Here is a 17500-nt window from a genome sequence, read left to right on the forward strand (position 1 = left end):
ATAGTAGTAGTAGTAATAGTAGTAGTAGTAGTAGTAGTAGTAGTAGTAGTACTAATAGCAGCAGTAGTAATAGTTTTAGTAGTAGTAGTAGTAGTAGTAGTAGTAGTAGTAGTAATTTTTTTTTTTCATATTGTTTGCGTTGTTTATTTTCTCAAGTTATTGTTTATTTATATGAATCGCAGCATCTCGTCACCAACAATGGAATTTGCATCACATTTGAGCTCCACACAGTTCACTAACCTCCATACAACAACAAAAATACAGAAGAAAAATGTTCGTGCCACCGTCACCCCATCTGACCAACACCGGCGTATATTCAGCATTTGTATATGTGCCTAGAATATTCCATTTTCTATAATCACGAACAACTCATGCGTTAAATAACATATATTAATTTCCTTTTTCCGTATCGGTCCATGAATGTAAGCTGCAATTTTCCACCATTTAAGTATTTCATTCTGTAGAGTCTAGTATTGTTCGATCGAAGACGCGGAGAGGAAGAGAGAGGAAAGAGAGAGAGAAAAAAAAAGAGGTGAAAGACGGATGGTATAGAAAGGAAGAAGTTAGATGAAAAAAAAAAAAGGAAATGAAGGAAGATAACGATGACGGGGAGACGATGGTAACCCTTTGAGTACCATGATGCGTGTTCATATTCACTCTGCTTACTATTTGGTGATTTTATACAGCTCTGAAACTTATTTAGGGGAATAGTGAAAACTGTGGCCATTAATCTCCTGACCTCCATAGACCCTTCCTAATGTCAATGAAAATGGTCTAATCGTATACAAATCTCAAGGTAAAAAAAATGTGTTCCAATATCAGAGATGTTAAGCTTGTAATTCTGAATCAGCAAAATCCGTTGGTTTACGTAAAAATTTGATGTCTTCTACTCTTTATCTTCGTTTTTTTTTCTATCTGGTGTTTCTTTTACTTTCCTTTCCTTTTCCTCTCTTTTTTTCTCTTCTCTCTCCACTCTTCTTTTTCTCACTCCTGATCTCATGCCTTTGTTCTTCTCTCCTCCCATCTTCCTTATATTTGCTGCACGCTTCATTGTTTGCTTTTGGCAGATTTTGATACGGTGACATTTGAATCCTGAAAAAAAAAAAAATCAGCGTGATAATGGATTCAGAGAAGTTGTTGTTGTGGGCTGACAGATGCGATGAATTGAAGTTAATGAAGTGAATAGTGTTTTGTAGTTGGTCGACTGATATCATAAATTCGTAATATTTTTCTTCTTTTCACTGCTTCGTTATTGACACTCGTATTAGATTTTGACACGACCTCATTTTAATCTGCCGAATCTAACGATGAAAAATGACGCAGAGTAACTTTTCTTGGGATACTTAGACTCACTTTTTTTCGGTTTATGGTAGAGTAAGGATAGACCGCCAGCAGAGAGGAGCGTTGGATGTGTGTGAGTATAGGGAATTATACACACGATTCTATTTGCCTTAATGGGAGTTACGGAGATTTTCAGGTTTATTCTATGAAGGTCAGGACGAAGCGACAGTTAGATGTAGAGCGGATCACACACACTATTCTCTTTACATTTGCTGGGATGACGAATTACGGTATAGTCAGGGAGTGGCGTGGAGTGAGTTCTGTTGGTGGTGGCATTATTCGTTCAGCGTCCAGGTAAAGTCTGAGTGACCTCAGAGAACCTGAATGAGACCATTAGAAGGAAAAAAAAAAAAAAAAAAAAATATATATATATATATATATATATATATATATATATATATATATATATATATATATATATATATATATTCTTGTCATTTGTAATAAGGTTAAGCTGGTTACTGGCTTCATTATAAAGTTGAAATGGGTTAAGTTGTCGCATTATAAGTTTGTTGTAATTGCTTTTGAATTATTGAGGAAAATAAAAAGGAAATTCCAATTTACCTCACTCCTCTTTTACTATTTACTTCCCAACATCTTCACTCCTGTCACTAAGTATTGCAGGTGCTTTCCCTCATCAACGGTGTGCTTCGGTGTGGTGCATATTTAGTGTGATTTTTTAAGTATTCTTAACTCGACAGAGCATCATATGGCTTTGACTTTGTGGCGCCTGAGTAGTGCAGTAAATCAATCAATCAACCATTTTTTTCTAATCCAGAGCTTACAAATAAACAAACATTTAACGGATCGTGTTTGTCGCTTTGCATCTCTGGCGCCTCGAGGAAGGACCCGTGGCCTGCAGGTGACAGCCAATATTTCTTTCAAGTTTCTGAAAGGATCTTAGCGGGAGGAGACGCCGCGTCCTAATAAATGTCCGCGGGAGGTAACAACGCGACTCGCCCAGTGGTGTGGAATTAGTCACTGTATCTGTGGATCATTTTATAATTACTATTTTTTTTTTTTTGCAAAAACACTTATGTCTTAGAATTTATTAGATTTATCGAAGTTTTATTACATTTCCAGGTGCGTACATAGTGCTGCATTGCTGTATTTTTATCGTTGTTTGTTTATTTTTTTCCATCGATTATTAATATTCTGGCTATTTCAACAACATGAATGGTGGGAATCCCAGTATTAGTCGTTTTGGTACAACCTAAAATTAGTGTCAGAGGTGGGATTCGAACCCACGCCCTCAGAGAGGACCAGAATGCCCGTGCTCCCTTATCGAGGGAGAAGTAAGTACCTTGAGTCTGGCGCCTTAGACCGCTCGGCCACCCTGACTGATAACACGACACCACTCTTCAACATTCTTATCCTCATGGATGCCACTCATTTGATCGTGTAATTTTTTTCTCATGCGTATCCTTAAGTAGAAACGAAAAAGGATGTTTGTGATTACTATACTGTATTATTCCTATCCCCCTTTCTCCTCGTCTTTCCTTCTCGTCATGATGCTAATATTGCTGCAGTTAATGCATCGCTTCCTCCTCCTCCTCCTCCTCCTCCTCCTCTACCTGTTCATGCTCAGGTCAGCATCCCCTTCCTTCACTCTTCCCCGCCAATTCAATTATCCACGCGAGCGCAGCATCTCCAGCTTTGCCATATTGCATTGGCTGCTGAAGGTGATTAAGAGCTCACTATTATTCGGCCAAGACAGGATTTTAATTAAGGCATTGCAAGAACCTGATGATCTTTGTTTTATGTTTTTCAATGCATCCTTTTTCTTTTCCTCCTTCCCCTCCTCATCATCATCATCTTCATCTTTCTCCTCCTCCTCCTCCTCCTCCTCCTCCTCCTCCTCCTCCTCCTCCTCCTCCTCCTCCTCCTCCTCCTCCTTTCTTCCTCATGGTAAAGGCATGATGAGTTTCTGTACTGAATTAAGACATACACAAAACACAAGTCATCATAAAGAATATTAGAGTGAGAAACGAAAAAAAAGTTAAAGGGAGAAGGAAGAAAGATTATAAACACACACACACACACACACACACACACACACACACACACACACACACACACACACACACACACACACCAAAGTTTGCAGTCGGAGTTGTGCCACCATCGCTCACCTTGGCCTCGCCTTGCCCGTGTTTCATTATACACGCCCTGGCCGGCTGCAGGTTATTTACTGGGGCTCCTTGCTTGCCCGCCCTACGCATGCCCCAATCCTTCCCGCCCCGCGCTGCCTCTCCCCCACTCCCCTCAGGCCCCTTGCGAGACGGCTGGCTTTGGCAGGGTTTGTGTGTGGCTCGTTTGCCTGCTTGTGGGTTGGCGTGATGACGAAAATTAATTGGTTCGGAAGCGAGTAGAGAAATGAATGAAACTTGGTATTACTTTGGACTGTATTTTCTTTAACTTTTTTGTCCTCCTCTTTGTGTGTGTGTGTGTGTGTGTGGGTGGGTGGGTGGGTGAGTGGGTTTGTGGAGGCTCTTTCTGGCGTGGTTTTTACCTCCACCCGGTGCTTCACGAAGGTGCAGTGCCGCGAATTTCTGTTTGTGGTTGTGTGTTGGATGCTCATGAACTAATACAGACCTCCATCTTCCTCCTAATGAATTCTAACTGAGGATATTTTCTTCTTAAAGCAGATGTGCGGCTTCGCGTGCAGGGTGTTAATGTGGATTTCAATTACTAAAACTGCCTTGTAGAATTTCCATTTCATCTATTAAGCATGAATTGTTTCGAATTTCATTAAAGGCTTACAGGATGTTGTTATGAGAAAGTGCAGATCCCAGTAGTGGCGAGTACTCCAGCTGGCGGTGGAAGGGATTGTTATGGCTCTTTACGTTTATACTGAAAATGTTTTTATTTTATCATTTTTTTCTAGTAGAGGACAGCTAAGGAAACTTTTGTATGTTATTTTCTTTTGATTTAAAAAAAAAAAAACAAGTCCTGTGATTTAAAAAAAATAGAAATGACGAACATGACTATTGTCAAATCTTATTTATTTCCTGGAGATTACTTTATTTCATTTATTTGTTTTATTTCATTTATTTGATATCCGTTATGTATAGATTGCAAAAAACTGTAGAAGGAAAGAAAAATCGTATTTTAAGGTCTAGACATGAAAAGTAACCCAAGACAACTTGAATCAGTGATGATGAAAAAATATTTTTAAAAGAAAATATTCCTTTTTTTCGAAAATTCGTGCATTGTTCTTGTCAATATTAAATAAGTATTTGACAAAAAAATTAGCTGATAGATAGAAATCATTCCAGCATCAATATCGGCACGCATAAAACACAAACTTAGGCTGAATTAACTGATTTCATATTTTTTTTTCATTTAAGTTTAAAAGTTTTACTGTCTTACTTATATCGAGAAAAACGTTCTTTATAAGGTCATGACATTAGAAAAATGACAAAATTTCGACAAAACATCATAAAACTAATTTTTGTTATTTTTATAATAAAAATATAAATGCATGACGAAGAACTTACGGTCTGATTTTCTTTTTCATATTCGTGATTCAGTAAGAGCATTATTCTTTTTCCATTTCAAATTTAGAGCAGCTTTCATTTGGACAACAAAAAGGTTGATTATTTTACCCAGCCCTGCCAGCAGTGATGCAACACATTCCTCGTCCCAGTATTGTACATTGATACGAGTATATCAGAGTATTGACAGAGAACTTGAAAAGAAAAAGGAAAGGAAAAAAAAATCACTACAGAAAGAAAAAATAACGCTATACTTTCTCTCTTTTCAAATTGAACGCCATTTTTTTTACCTACCTAACGAAGAACAGCAAAATGAAAAGAAAAAAGAAGAAAAAAAAGTAGAAAGAGACTGATAGACAGAGAGAGAAAGAGAAACAAGCTAGGACTACAAAATTCCCTCCCTTTAAAATTTCCTCGCGTGTATATGTGTTCAGAAGCATTATCACACTTTTCCATAACTTTGCATATCGTTCACGCACCATTGGCACCCCCAGTTTGAGGCGGCGAATTGATAGTGCGTTATCAGAGAGGCGAGACGAAGCGTGCTTGCCGACCCACCGAGACGCATGACACAGGCGGCTGATGACACATAAATTCAGGGCCACGGCACACGATGAGGTGGAGGAAAAGGAGGCGAAAAACAGAGGAAGATGTGCAGGAGGAGAGCTTGCAGGAAGAAGAAGAAGAAGAAGAAGAAGAAGAAGAAGAAGAAGAACAAAAAGGAAGAAGAAGAAGAAAAAGAAGAAGAACAAAAGGAAGAAGAAGAAGAAGAAGAAGAAGAACAAAAGGAAGAAGAAGAAGAACAACAAAAGGAAGAAGAACAACAACAACAAAAGGAAGAAGAAGAAGAAGAAGAACAACAACAACAACAACAACAACAACAAAAAAAGGAAGAAGAACAACAAAAAAAAAAGGAAGAACAACAACAAAAAGGAAGAACAACAACAACAAAAAAAAAGATGAAGAAGAAAAGAAAACGAAGAAGAACAAGAAGAACAAGAACAAGAACAAGAAGAACAAGAAAAAAGAAGAAAAGGAAGAAGAAGAAAAAGAAGAAGAAGAAGAAGAAGAAGAAGAAGAAGAAGAAGAAGAAGAAGAAGAAGATGATGATGATGATGATGATGATGATGATGATGAGTATGATAATTAGGTAGAGGAGGAAATAAAGTTATAATAACTGTAACAGCAACAGCAACAGCAACAACGACAAGAACGATAAGAACAACAACAACAACAACAACAACAACAACAACAACAATGACAGACAGAGAGAGAGAGAGAGAGAGAGAGAGAGAGAGAGAGAGAGCAAGCACAATAAACCCAATCTAAGCACATATGATATATATATAATCGTATTTCCGCTCATACGACTATAAACACAAGATGAAAACAATATATTACACACACACACACACACACACACACACACACACACACACACACACACACACACACACACACACGTAAAAGATTGCTCCTCTGAGATATGACTTTGTAAAACTAGATATATGACGCCGGATGATTTAATGAAATATACATACATTTGTAGATTTGATGTTGTGTTATTGTTGTTGCTGCTGCTGCCCCTTCTGCTGTAGTAATTGCTTGTGTTTGTTTCTGTTGTTGTTTATGTAAGAGAGGTTCTGACTAACTAGGAGAAAAATTAAACACTTGTAAATAAAAAAAAAATTCTTCCACTTAAGAGGCCTGTCCCAAAACCTGGTCGAAAGAAATTAGCAAAACTACGAGAATTATTGTTGTTGTTGTTGTTGTTGTTGTTGTTGGTAGTGGTGGTGGTTGTGGTAGTGATGGGCGGTGGTGGTGGTGGTGGTTGTGATGGTGGTGGTGGTGGTTGTGGTAGTGATGGACGGTGGTGGTGGTGGTGGTTGTGGTAGCGATGGTTGTGGCTGTGCATATATCTAAGACAACATCAATATTACATTCATTTGTTTTACTATAATTGTGCAATACTTGTTGATGGAATTTTAGTTTATTTGTTGTCTGATATTGCTCTCTGTCCTAGTTTTGTTTTTGTTATTACCAGAGAAAAGAGATGGTAAGCGACCAATCAGTTCCACAAACCGTTACCTTTAACACCATTATTAAAGCGCTTGCTTAAAGTGGCGCTTCACTTCCCTGTGTGTGTGTGTGTGTGTGTGTGTGTGTGTGTGTGTGTGTGTGTGTGTGTGTGTGTGTTATAATAAGTGAAGTCTCGTGGGCGTGATAAGCAATAAATTCATCTCCATATTCGAATAATAAATATCTGTCTACTATCACTATGGGAATAGATCTCTCTCTCTCTCTCTCTCTCTCTCTCTCTCTCTCTCTCTCTCTCTCTCTCTCTCTCTCTCTCTCTCTCTCTCTCTCTCTCTCTCTCTCTCTCTCTCTCTCTCTCTCGCCAGGCATGGAAGACAGAAAAACGACCATCCTCCTTTTCTTCCGCCATCGAAAGCTAAGAATGAAAAGAACGAAACGAAAGGGAATTTTCTCAAACTCATTCTAAGACCTTTGTTGATTCCTCGGTATCGCGTCAGCGTTTATCAAGTGAGCCTCTCAAGCCACACCTGAGCCCTGACTCTAGAGAAAGATGGCGGCAACCTCTCCCCTCTCCCACCCTTCAGACTTCCCGACCTTTGCTTCTCCCACGTTACTGGTTCTCGCATCCCCTTCAGGTGGTGGAGGTTGTGATGGTAAGCAAATGATTAAAGGATAGGCTCTGTTAAAACTACATGGGATATTTGTAATGGGGAGGTGAGCTGCCTAACACTTGCTCTTCAGATCCATGTTTCTCTGATTTAACAAATACGCCACTTCTTCAATCAATTTTAAGCTTGTTACGTAAGTATTTTTTTTATTTATTTTTCTTTATCTATTCTGCTGACGGAGGCAAGAGGGAAGGGCAAACTAAAAGGGAGTATGATCAGCTCAAGGGAAATTAGTCCAGGTGAAAAGAGAAAGGGAGTGGATTTTCTTCCTACCGTTCGCCAGGTAACCCCTCGATCACCTCGGCTTTCCAGGGAAATTTTTATTCATGAGATGGTTCTTGCACTCAACCAATTTCCAGGCGGTGGGAATTATAGTTTTCTCTTCTTTTATTCTCCTCTTCCTCCTCCTCCTCATCCTTATCCAACACACACACACACACACACACACACACACACACACACACACACACACACACACACACACACACACACACTACTGGGAGAAAAATTTTACCTATTCCAAAGCTTATTGAGGAAACAGTATCTGGTCCCTGCGTTGCCCCGGGTAGAAATAACACTAAACCCGCATTTTCCATCTCATCGCACACGAACGACGTGAAACTTTCCTGTAGAAGCGAACTTTCTTTTCAAACGGATTTCTGTTAATTATGTCGGTAGCGGATGAGGGAAGACCAAAGAGGATAGAGAATAAGAAAACGCAAAGGTGGGGGAAAAATAAAGGCGGAGAGGGAGAGGGAAGGAAAGAGCATAGTTAGGAGACAAGAGGCGCAAGGAAGGAGACAGAAACTTATTAATCATTTAAATTATTAATCATTACTTGAAATTTTACGGCATTTATTGTTATGAAAACGTGAAAACCATTATTTTACTCGTCAATTGTATCGAAAATGATGAGTAAATTAGAGTTAAAGTTAATGACACTCGACTTTACTTTAATGAGGTTATGTGGAAATCAAATGAACAGACAGACGGTGAGGGATCATCCAGAGAGAAAATGGGAGTTAGCGGTTCACTTCCTCGGGCAACAAGAAACCACGTTATGAAATCACCTTCTTTGTTTCAAGTAACCACCACCACCACCACCACCACCAATGATAATAATAATAATAATAATAATAATAATGATAATAATAGTAATAATGATAATAATAGTGATAATAATAATAACAGCAATAACAAAAAAAACTATGACAACAACAACAAGAACAACAACAACAACAAATATCAACAAAAAAGATGACAATAACAATCAACTACCGTAATGAGTACTATTAATGTCGCTGCATCTGTTATTGCTACTGCTGCTGCCATTGGTGTTCCTTCTACTACTACTACTACTACTACTACTACTACTACTACTACTACTACTACTACTACTTTTACTACTACTACCACTACTACTACTACTACTACTACTACTACTACCACTGCTACTACTGCTACTGCTACTGCTACTGCTGCTACTGCCACTGCTGCTGCTGCTGCTGCTACTACTGCTGCTACTGCTACTGCTACTACTACTACTACTAATAGTAGTAATAGTAATAATAATACTGTTACTAATGTTACCACTACTTTTACTTTTATTTCTGCTTCTACTTCTACTTCTAATTCTACTTCTGATACTGCTGCTGCTACTACTGCTACTACTGCTGCTACTGCTACTACTACTACTACTACTACTACTACTACTACTACTACTACTACTACTACTACTACTGTTACTTCTGTTGTTGCTGCTGCTGCTGCTGCTGCTACTGCTTCTAGTATAACTACAACCCTAACACCAAGAGTAAACATCATGCCTGAAGTAAGCAGTGGACGGCAGAAGGAGGAGGAGGAGGAGGAGGAGGAGATGGAGGCTGGCTCTCTCATGCAGGGTTCAGTGGAGGCTCGAGCTTCTCTCTCTCCTCCTAACAACTAAGATAATCCGGATTAATTTGAAATTTCGAAACAGTTCGTGTCCGACGCCTTTTTCCCCGAGCTAACTCATCAAACTTTTCACTCAACTTAGATCGTACGAAATAGGCGACTTAGCCAGCGAGCCCCAGCATTATTTCTGCAACTTGTTATTTCCACTGTTACTCTATCGGAATCTCACAAAGCTAAGTTGAGGACTCGTGACTCCATCGGCACTGGGTTAAGAGAGAGTGTGAGAGAGAGAGAGAGAGAGAGAGAGAGAGAGAGAGAGAGAGAGAGAGAGAGAGAGAGAGAGAGAGAGACTCCATCGGCACTGGATTAAGAGAGAGAGAGAGAGAGAGAGAGAGAGAGAGAGAGAGAGAGAGAGAGAATATGAATAGACTCGTCAAATGAAATTTAACACGAGTCAGACACAAAATCTCTAAAGACACTGAAAGTCACCCATCTAACAAAGAAGGTATACGCTAACCCTTCTCTCCTCCCCGTACTGCCGGCCTTCCCAAGCGAAACGCTTAACACACCGACGCAGGAACTCGATCAAGCGGCAAACAAATCGTCAGCACATTCACCTGTCTGTACCTGTGCGACTCGGAGCTCGCTGTCTGCTACACACCACACAAATCTTGGCAAACAGAGCGTAGACGGGGCTGAGGCTCCTGGTGCGCACAGTAAAGCCTCGAGGGAAACGGTGAGCCATAGCACCAAAATGGAAGCCCTTGATCTTTTAGGCTTTTCCTCAGGCAAGTCAGATCGGGGGAGCCTGGAAGTGGCGGCCGAGGTGTTGTTGAGGGCAAGTCGCCAGCAAGTGTGTGTAGCAAGAGGCGGTGGTGAGGCTGAAAGAAGGTGGTAAGAAGAAAGATGATACAAAGGCCCTTTAAAGACGAGTCTTGACAGATTTGCCTAAGCGTGAGCGGTGTGACGTGTCTTCGTCTGAGTTGACACACGCACACAAAACGGTTATCAGAGAGCTCAAGAAAACGTAACGTTGATATCGAAAATAGCCATGATGATAATGCCAATGATAATGATGATGCGTAAAATATTAATCAAATTGTGTAAGCACTAACATCACTAACTTTGTGCGTTATGTGCGAGAAAATACATTGAAAATCGTGGATTCCCAAACTTTTTGAGTGTTATAAACACGACAGTGGCAGATACCGGAACATTCCAGGTTGGGATGGGTGGGTGGGTAGGTGTGTGGAAGTGTGTTATGTCATCAGCGATATTGTAATATTGAAAAAAATATGGACTGAACAACAAACACCATTTATCATTTTACATTGAAAGGCTCTGTTTGTTAATTGGAAATATAAAGGCATATACTGTGCTATTTTACTCCCGAAGTGTTTTATCTTCCAAATGAGTAATTAAAACCTCAACAGCGCCTGACTTTTTCCGGTATGAATGGAGAAGCGATAATGAAAAGTGTTCAGCGGTTGCGATGCTCTGTTCGGCAAATTCTAAATGAAAACGCTCATCACAATCGTGAAACATGATTTGCGACAATTCAATTGACTCCCCTAGATATACCAGACAACGAACCCACTGAAAACACCTATACGCAGACACCAGATAGACAACTCGACACAAACAAACACACACACACACACACACACACACACACACACACACACACACACACACACACACACACACACACACACACACACACACACACACACACACTCTCTCTCTCTCTCTCTCTCTCTCTCTCTCTCTCTCTCTCTCTCTCTCTCTCTCTCTCTCTCTCTCTCTCTCTCTCTCTCTCTCTCTCTCTCTCTCTCTCTCTCTCTCTCTCTCTCTCTCTCTGTATATAAATCAATCTTTAGTTCTGTTACGCGTAATATAAGTTCCATACGCACCACAATAGTTACATTTTAATTACATCATATCACATCACCGCTAATGCTGTAAAAGACTCGGCCAAGCATTATAAAGGTCAGTTTAGTAGAAATGTCATAGTGTGTAGTGTGTGTGTGTGTGTGTGTGTGTGTGTGTGTGTGTGTGTGTGTGTGTAGTTGACAAGCATTTTAATGTGAAGAGATTAAAGATATTTTATCGTAAAGGACTGACAGGAAGCTTTCATTCCAAAAGTAGATAATACCTTTATAATAGGTGAAAACTGTAAATAGTAACAAACCAGAATTACAAACAGATTTCCAAATGAGAGCAACGACATTGAAACAAAGGAAAGATAAATAGACAGCTAAAGATAAATAGACAGCTAAGTTCTGATGACAGGTAGACATGAATTTGAGGCGTGTAGAAATAGCCATGTTACCTTTTGTCTCCAGCCTCAGTGAAACATTCCCTTCAACGCAACAACTTTCAGAACGCTTTAGCTGAAGTTACAAGTGTTTATAAGGGTATAATTTACGGTTCTCGAAACAAATAAAAAAGCGGTAATAAAAAGAGAAACACTTAAAAATCCAACTAATCCTTAATACCTTTGAGAATGTTCGTAGTGATAGAGAAGAGAGTTTCTGAATACGATGCATACACAGAAGATCCGGCACAGTAGAGGAGCGCGTGACTTCAAGAGGAAGATGAGATGATTTATGTGGCAGAGAAAGTAATCAGCGAAAGCATGTAAATTATTAGGCGCGTGCTGTCCTCATGATGCACCGAGGACATCCATCACAGGCACGACAATGGAGGAGGAGGAGAAAGAGAAGGAGGAGAAGGAGGTGGTAGTAGTGGTGGAAGAGGAGGAGGTGGTGTTAGTGGTGGAGGAGGAGGAGGAGGAGGAGGAGGAGGAGGAGGAGGAGGAGGAGGAGGAGGAGGAGGAATGGCAAAGGAGAAGTATGGAAAGTATGTCAGGAGGAAGATGAGACTGAAAATGATGGTGGTGAAAAGGATGATGCACGGAGGAGGAAGAGGAGGAGGAAGAGGAGGAGGCGGAGGTGAAGGCGGAGGTGAAGGGGGAAGTGAAGGTGAAGGAGGAGGAGGAGGAGGAGGAGGAGGAGGAGGAGGAGGAGTTGGGATAAAGGATCCTATTCTGAAACACTTATGTGCCGCACGTCCATTGCATTCAAAAAGGTTGAGGAAAGCTACAAGAGTTTTTATATCGGATTCTTTTTTTTGTCTTTTTTTGTATAGTTATAGTGACATTAACAAGACGACTACATTATTAACAAAGAAACATGCTTGAGAACCGCTCGAATCATCTCCTTGGCTTTTGAAAATAGTAGTGGTAAGAGATCGACACATTTCAGAATAGAGAAAAGACTCGGAAAAAACACGCACCACTGAAAAACAGAATAATACTAAACCAGGCACACGATACAGAAGGAGTGTGAAGGTGTGGACGAGTCGGACGGCGGAAGTGAGGATATAGACACGAAAACACACCCCAGTAAAAGAAGAGAGTAATACTAAACCAAGTAAACAATACTGTGCCAGACCATCGGGACGGGTCAGACTCCCCCCTAAAAGCCCCGCAGCACGCCGAAAGATAAAGGTAACACCCGAATGGCGATAACCCGCGAGCACACCTGAACCGGGAGCCGACGGTGCACTCAGATACGAGCCCCTTCAGCACGAGGCTCCCATCCCGTCACGAGGAACGGCTGGGATCCTTAACTCACTGCACTTATACACTGGATTCTGGCTGCGACGCTGGTGATTTTAAAGGCATGAAAGCAAGGCCGGTCCGTAAAGAAATGGCTGGAACACGAACTTTTACCAAGGATGTGTCTATAAAGTGTCTGAAATACTATATGCAAGTTCGTATTCTCAAACGTTTCGGTGTCTTTCCTCGACTTTCTTTAGTGGTATTACTTTTATGCTCAAGGATATTTTCTTGATTCTGCTTCACACGTACCTTGATCAGGCTACAGTGGATATTATTTGTTGTCAAAGATGATTTCATGTTTCTGGTGATAGTGTAAGGATGGATTCTGCATTTGTGTTGAGGGAAGCGTCCATAATCACCACACTGAGGGTCTGTGTCGTCTTTGAAAATTGCCGTACAATGAGAGCAGTGTCTAAAAATACTTGCCTCTTCAACACCATATGATCAACGTTTCCCAAATTAGACCTTGAAAACTACAAATAAATATTTAAACAGATGAATAAATAAACAAATAAATATGATATGAATATACAAATAATAATAAGAAAAAAAACTTACGATGTTAGCTTGAAATATGTAGTGTAATCCCCCGGGATGCTTCCGTCATCTTCCTCACAACTAAGAAATTAGAATTCCTATCAGTATAAAATTTACTTTCCACCAGAGTGAGCAGAGCCTCAAGATAGAGCTTAAGCCTTACGCACATTATCGGTAATCAAATATTTTCGCCTCAGAATGTCTCGTAATGATGTTCCCTTTGATGAAAAAAATTATCATTACTATTAACGTCTCGGGGTGGAAATTATTTGCGCAGACTAATGGATTTGGTTGATCTGATAAAGGGAAAAATAGTTATCGTCGGGAGCTGATGCTTTTGGGTATTAAAGTAGACACAGAAAATAATTTTACTAATCTTATACTCCATTCTGTACCAGCGACGAGGCGTGCGGTGGTGATGAAAGCGGTGGTAATGATGTCATAATTATATATAGATGCTGTCGACACTGTGTACTTATTGCTGGTTTATGGCGCTTATGGTGGTGGTGATAATGGTAGTACTCATATTAATAAGGGTGGTATCAATTCTTTAAGGCACGATTCTTCAAAGTATTGGTTCGCGAACTCTTGTGCCATGTATTGCCAAATTATAAAGGTAAATAAACAGTAAATCAAAGTAACTGTGTGTGTGTGTGTGTGTGTGTGTGTGTGTGTGTGTGTGTGTGTGTGTGTGTGTGTGTGTGTGTGTGTGTCATTCTCCGTATCAAAAGTATAAAGGTACAATAGAATATACGTACTGAGTCATGAAAGGAGTATATAATATGGAATAGAGTTGTGAAAAAAATAAACTTTGAAGAACACTGCTCTAGGAATGATAAACTGAATTTGGTGTTCATGCGGCAGTGTGGTGGTGGTGATGGTGGTAGTGGTGCAGATGTGAAGAAGTGAGCGAGGGGAAGATAAAACCACTAACATTGCCTGGGAAAAGTTGTTGGTGATGAGAACAGAAGACAGATTCATTAAGGTAAAGTGCTACATGTGAGAAAGATTGTTTGAGAATGTAGTTTCACAGATTCGGTTATAATCACGTAACATATTCCATAATATTGCTCTGGTGATTCTCAGATTAGACTAGTATTTATTTGTTATTCAGGCTTATAAGATTCATATAAGTTCCACAATCCTGCTACTGGGCCCCGCTGGCTAGTTCCAGCAAGTTCTTAAGGTCATTTAGCATCGATCTTTTGAAATTATAATTCCCAATACCATCCTATTCCTGTATGCCTCTAAAGGAGCGCGCACTCTTGAGCTGCTTTGATTAATTTATGCACTACGCTCTCCACTGGCAGGACCACCTTTCACTGACATGCTGCATTATGAATTTCTTCATCGCGTATCAGCTTTATATATTTTCATCGTTTGGTCGATTCCCTGCTGAAAATTCTGGCCAAAGCCACACGAAATACAAGCGGCAGCTCAACATCTAAGCGATGTTTTCAGGTGGTCTCGTCCTTACTGAGCCTCGGGCTGATGTTGCTCGACGGCCTCCTCAGCCGGAAAATCGAGGTAAGTCCTCAGGGGTCGAAACGTCAAGTCTGGGGATTGGTGGGTCGGGCAGTGTCTTTAGCTTACCCTTCTCGGTCCCCTGCACCACTCGCTGTAAGCCGGCGGGCCGTAACGCAGGCCAAGCTGGTGCGGGTCGCGGCTGAGTGCCCCTGGCTGGATGCTCTCCAATTATAGGAGGACCTGTCGTGCCGCATTGCCCATGACAGTTTCTCGTTACAAGTGGCCAATAGGTTTCCAGAAAAAAGTGTACATATATATATATATATATATATATATATATATATATATATATATATATATATATATATATATATATATATATATATATATATATATATATATATATATATATATATATATATATATATATATATATATATATATATATATATATATATATATATATATATATATATATATATATATATATATATATATATATATATATATATATATATATAGTATAAAGCAATAAAGTTAAGGAAATTTCAGTATTAATTTTGAGTAAGACTGATCTAGTCGCTAGTGGTAGAGAGAGAGAGAGAGAGAGAGAGAGAGAGAGAAATTCGTAAATGATGATAATAATAGTAATAATAATAATAATAATAATAATAATAATAATAATAATAATAATAATAATAATTAATAATAATAATTGTAATAATGATAATAATAATAATAATAATAATAATAATAATAATAATAATAATAATAATAATAATGATAAACAGTAATGGTAATAATAATAATAATAATAATTATAATAATAATAATAATAATGATAATAATATAATAATCTCTCTCTCTCTCTCTCTCTCTCTCTCTCTCTCTCTCTCTCTCTCTCTCTCTCTCTCTCTCTCTCTCTCTCTCTCTCTCTCTCTCTCTCTCTGTGTGTGTGTGTGTGTGTGTGTGTGTGTGTGTGTGTGTGTGTGTGTGTGTGTGTGTGTGTGTGTGTGTGTGTGTGTGTGTGTGTGTGTGTGTGTGTGTGTTTGCTGCTGTTGTTCAAGTTATTTTTGCTCTGTGTGTCATCACAAAACTCGCTGGACTCTTATTTCGACTGATGAGATAATATGAAAAGTTGCATGCTATATATATATATATATATATATATATATATATATATATATATATATATATATATATATATATATATATATATATATATATATATATATATATATATATATATATCGAACCATCACAAACTTCTTCACAAACTCGATATACACCAGTGTCGATTTAGTAGCTCTTAACGCACGGAGACCTTCACAGATAACCACCATAAGATAAACATGCACATTTTTAAATATTATCGTTTGAGAGGCATGCTGGTATCCCAAGTGTATTTCTATCTACAACAGGTTTCATAGCAACTTTGTCAAACTATTCGTTCATCAATATGAGCGTGTGGGCCCAGCGTCCCTTGCACCCCTGTTGCCGATAAGCACTCCAGGACCGCAGCGCCGCTCACCTGAGGCACACCGGTAGCCCATTACTCCAGCATCGATGTTCCGCCCATTTCTCTTCCCATCCCTATGTCAGGCTGGCACCGTGTACATAAACAACCCCGGGTGATGTGTGGGCACACCTCAACCCCATAAACCGTGGAGGGGAGGAATATATCGAAGATCCCAATATTTATTGAAGACTATCATGTTTCTATAGACAGCCGTTCCTCACAACACGTGTGTGTGTGTGTGTGTGTGTGTGTGTGTGTGTGTGTGTGTGTGTGTGTGTGTGTGTGTGTGTGTGCGCGCGTGCGGGCGTACACGTACACGCATGCACACACGCACGCACACATCCACCCATGCATGCACACGCCGCTATGTGATTGTATCTTTGTCCATCAGGCCATATACACCAACTCACAGACACACAAGAGTCTAACAAATTAAACAAGAGTTTCCATCTGAGAATTACATATGAGGAATAAAATTATTGATATTGTGTGTTTGCGATAGTGAAGATAATGTTGGCTAATATGTTACTTTTGTTTGATTTGTATGCACGTCTGAGGACCTGAGTCTCCAAAAAAGTTTGATAGATGAGATAGGTGATGCTTGAAAGTTGGCTGATGCTCCCGCTGAGTCCGCAGCGTGCTGGGGAGTGCAGTGACTTGTGAAAATGTCATTACAAGCAGACCAACAAAACAACGACAATATGCGTGTCTAGTTCTCAGTTCCTAATGAGTTTATATATAACAATAATTATTATTCTATACAAATTGAACTATCGGTAAATATTGGAGCGCCCCTAGAAGTCATCACCGCTTCAAATTAATATTTTCTGCATTTCCGGTATAAATTAACATGCACCACACCACCACACATCGATTGGAACTTTTCCTGCTGAATACTGTTTTTCATTTTTCAACA

General features: G+C 39.6%; 1 long non-coding RNA gene and 1 other non-coding gene across 2 annotated transcripts in view; one reads left to right on the forward strand and one right to left on the reverse strand.

Annotated features, from left to right (window-relative positions):
* LOC123517051 overlaps positions 1–17500 on the forward strand; it is a 175754-nt gene that overhangs the window by 12817 nt on the left and 145437 nt on the right. The gene's annotated exons all lie outside the window — the stretch shown is intronic.
* On the reverse strand, positions 2565–2682 carry Trnal-caa. Its single transcript has 2 exons — positions 2645–2682; positions 2565–2609 (listed from the first exon to the last, which is right to left on the reverse strand). It is a non-coding gene; the product is annotated as a tRNA-Leu (tRNA).

The sequence above is a fragment of the Portunus trituberculatus genome, chromosome 41 (assembly GCF_017591435.1).
Source record: "Portunus trituberculatus isolate SZX2019 chromosome 41, ASM1759143v1, whole genome shotgun sequence".
Taxonomy (NCBI): domain Eukaryota; kingdom Metazoa; phylum Arthropoda; class Malacostraca; order Decapoda; family Portunidae; genus Portunus; species Portunus trituberculatus.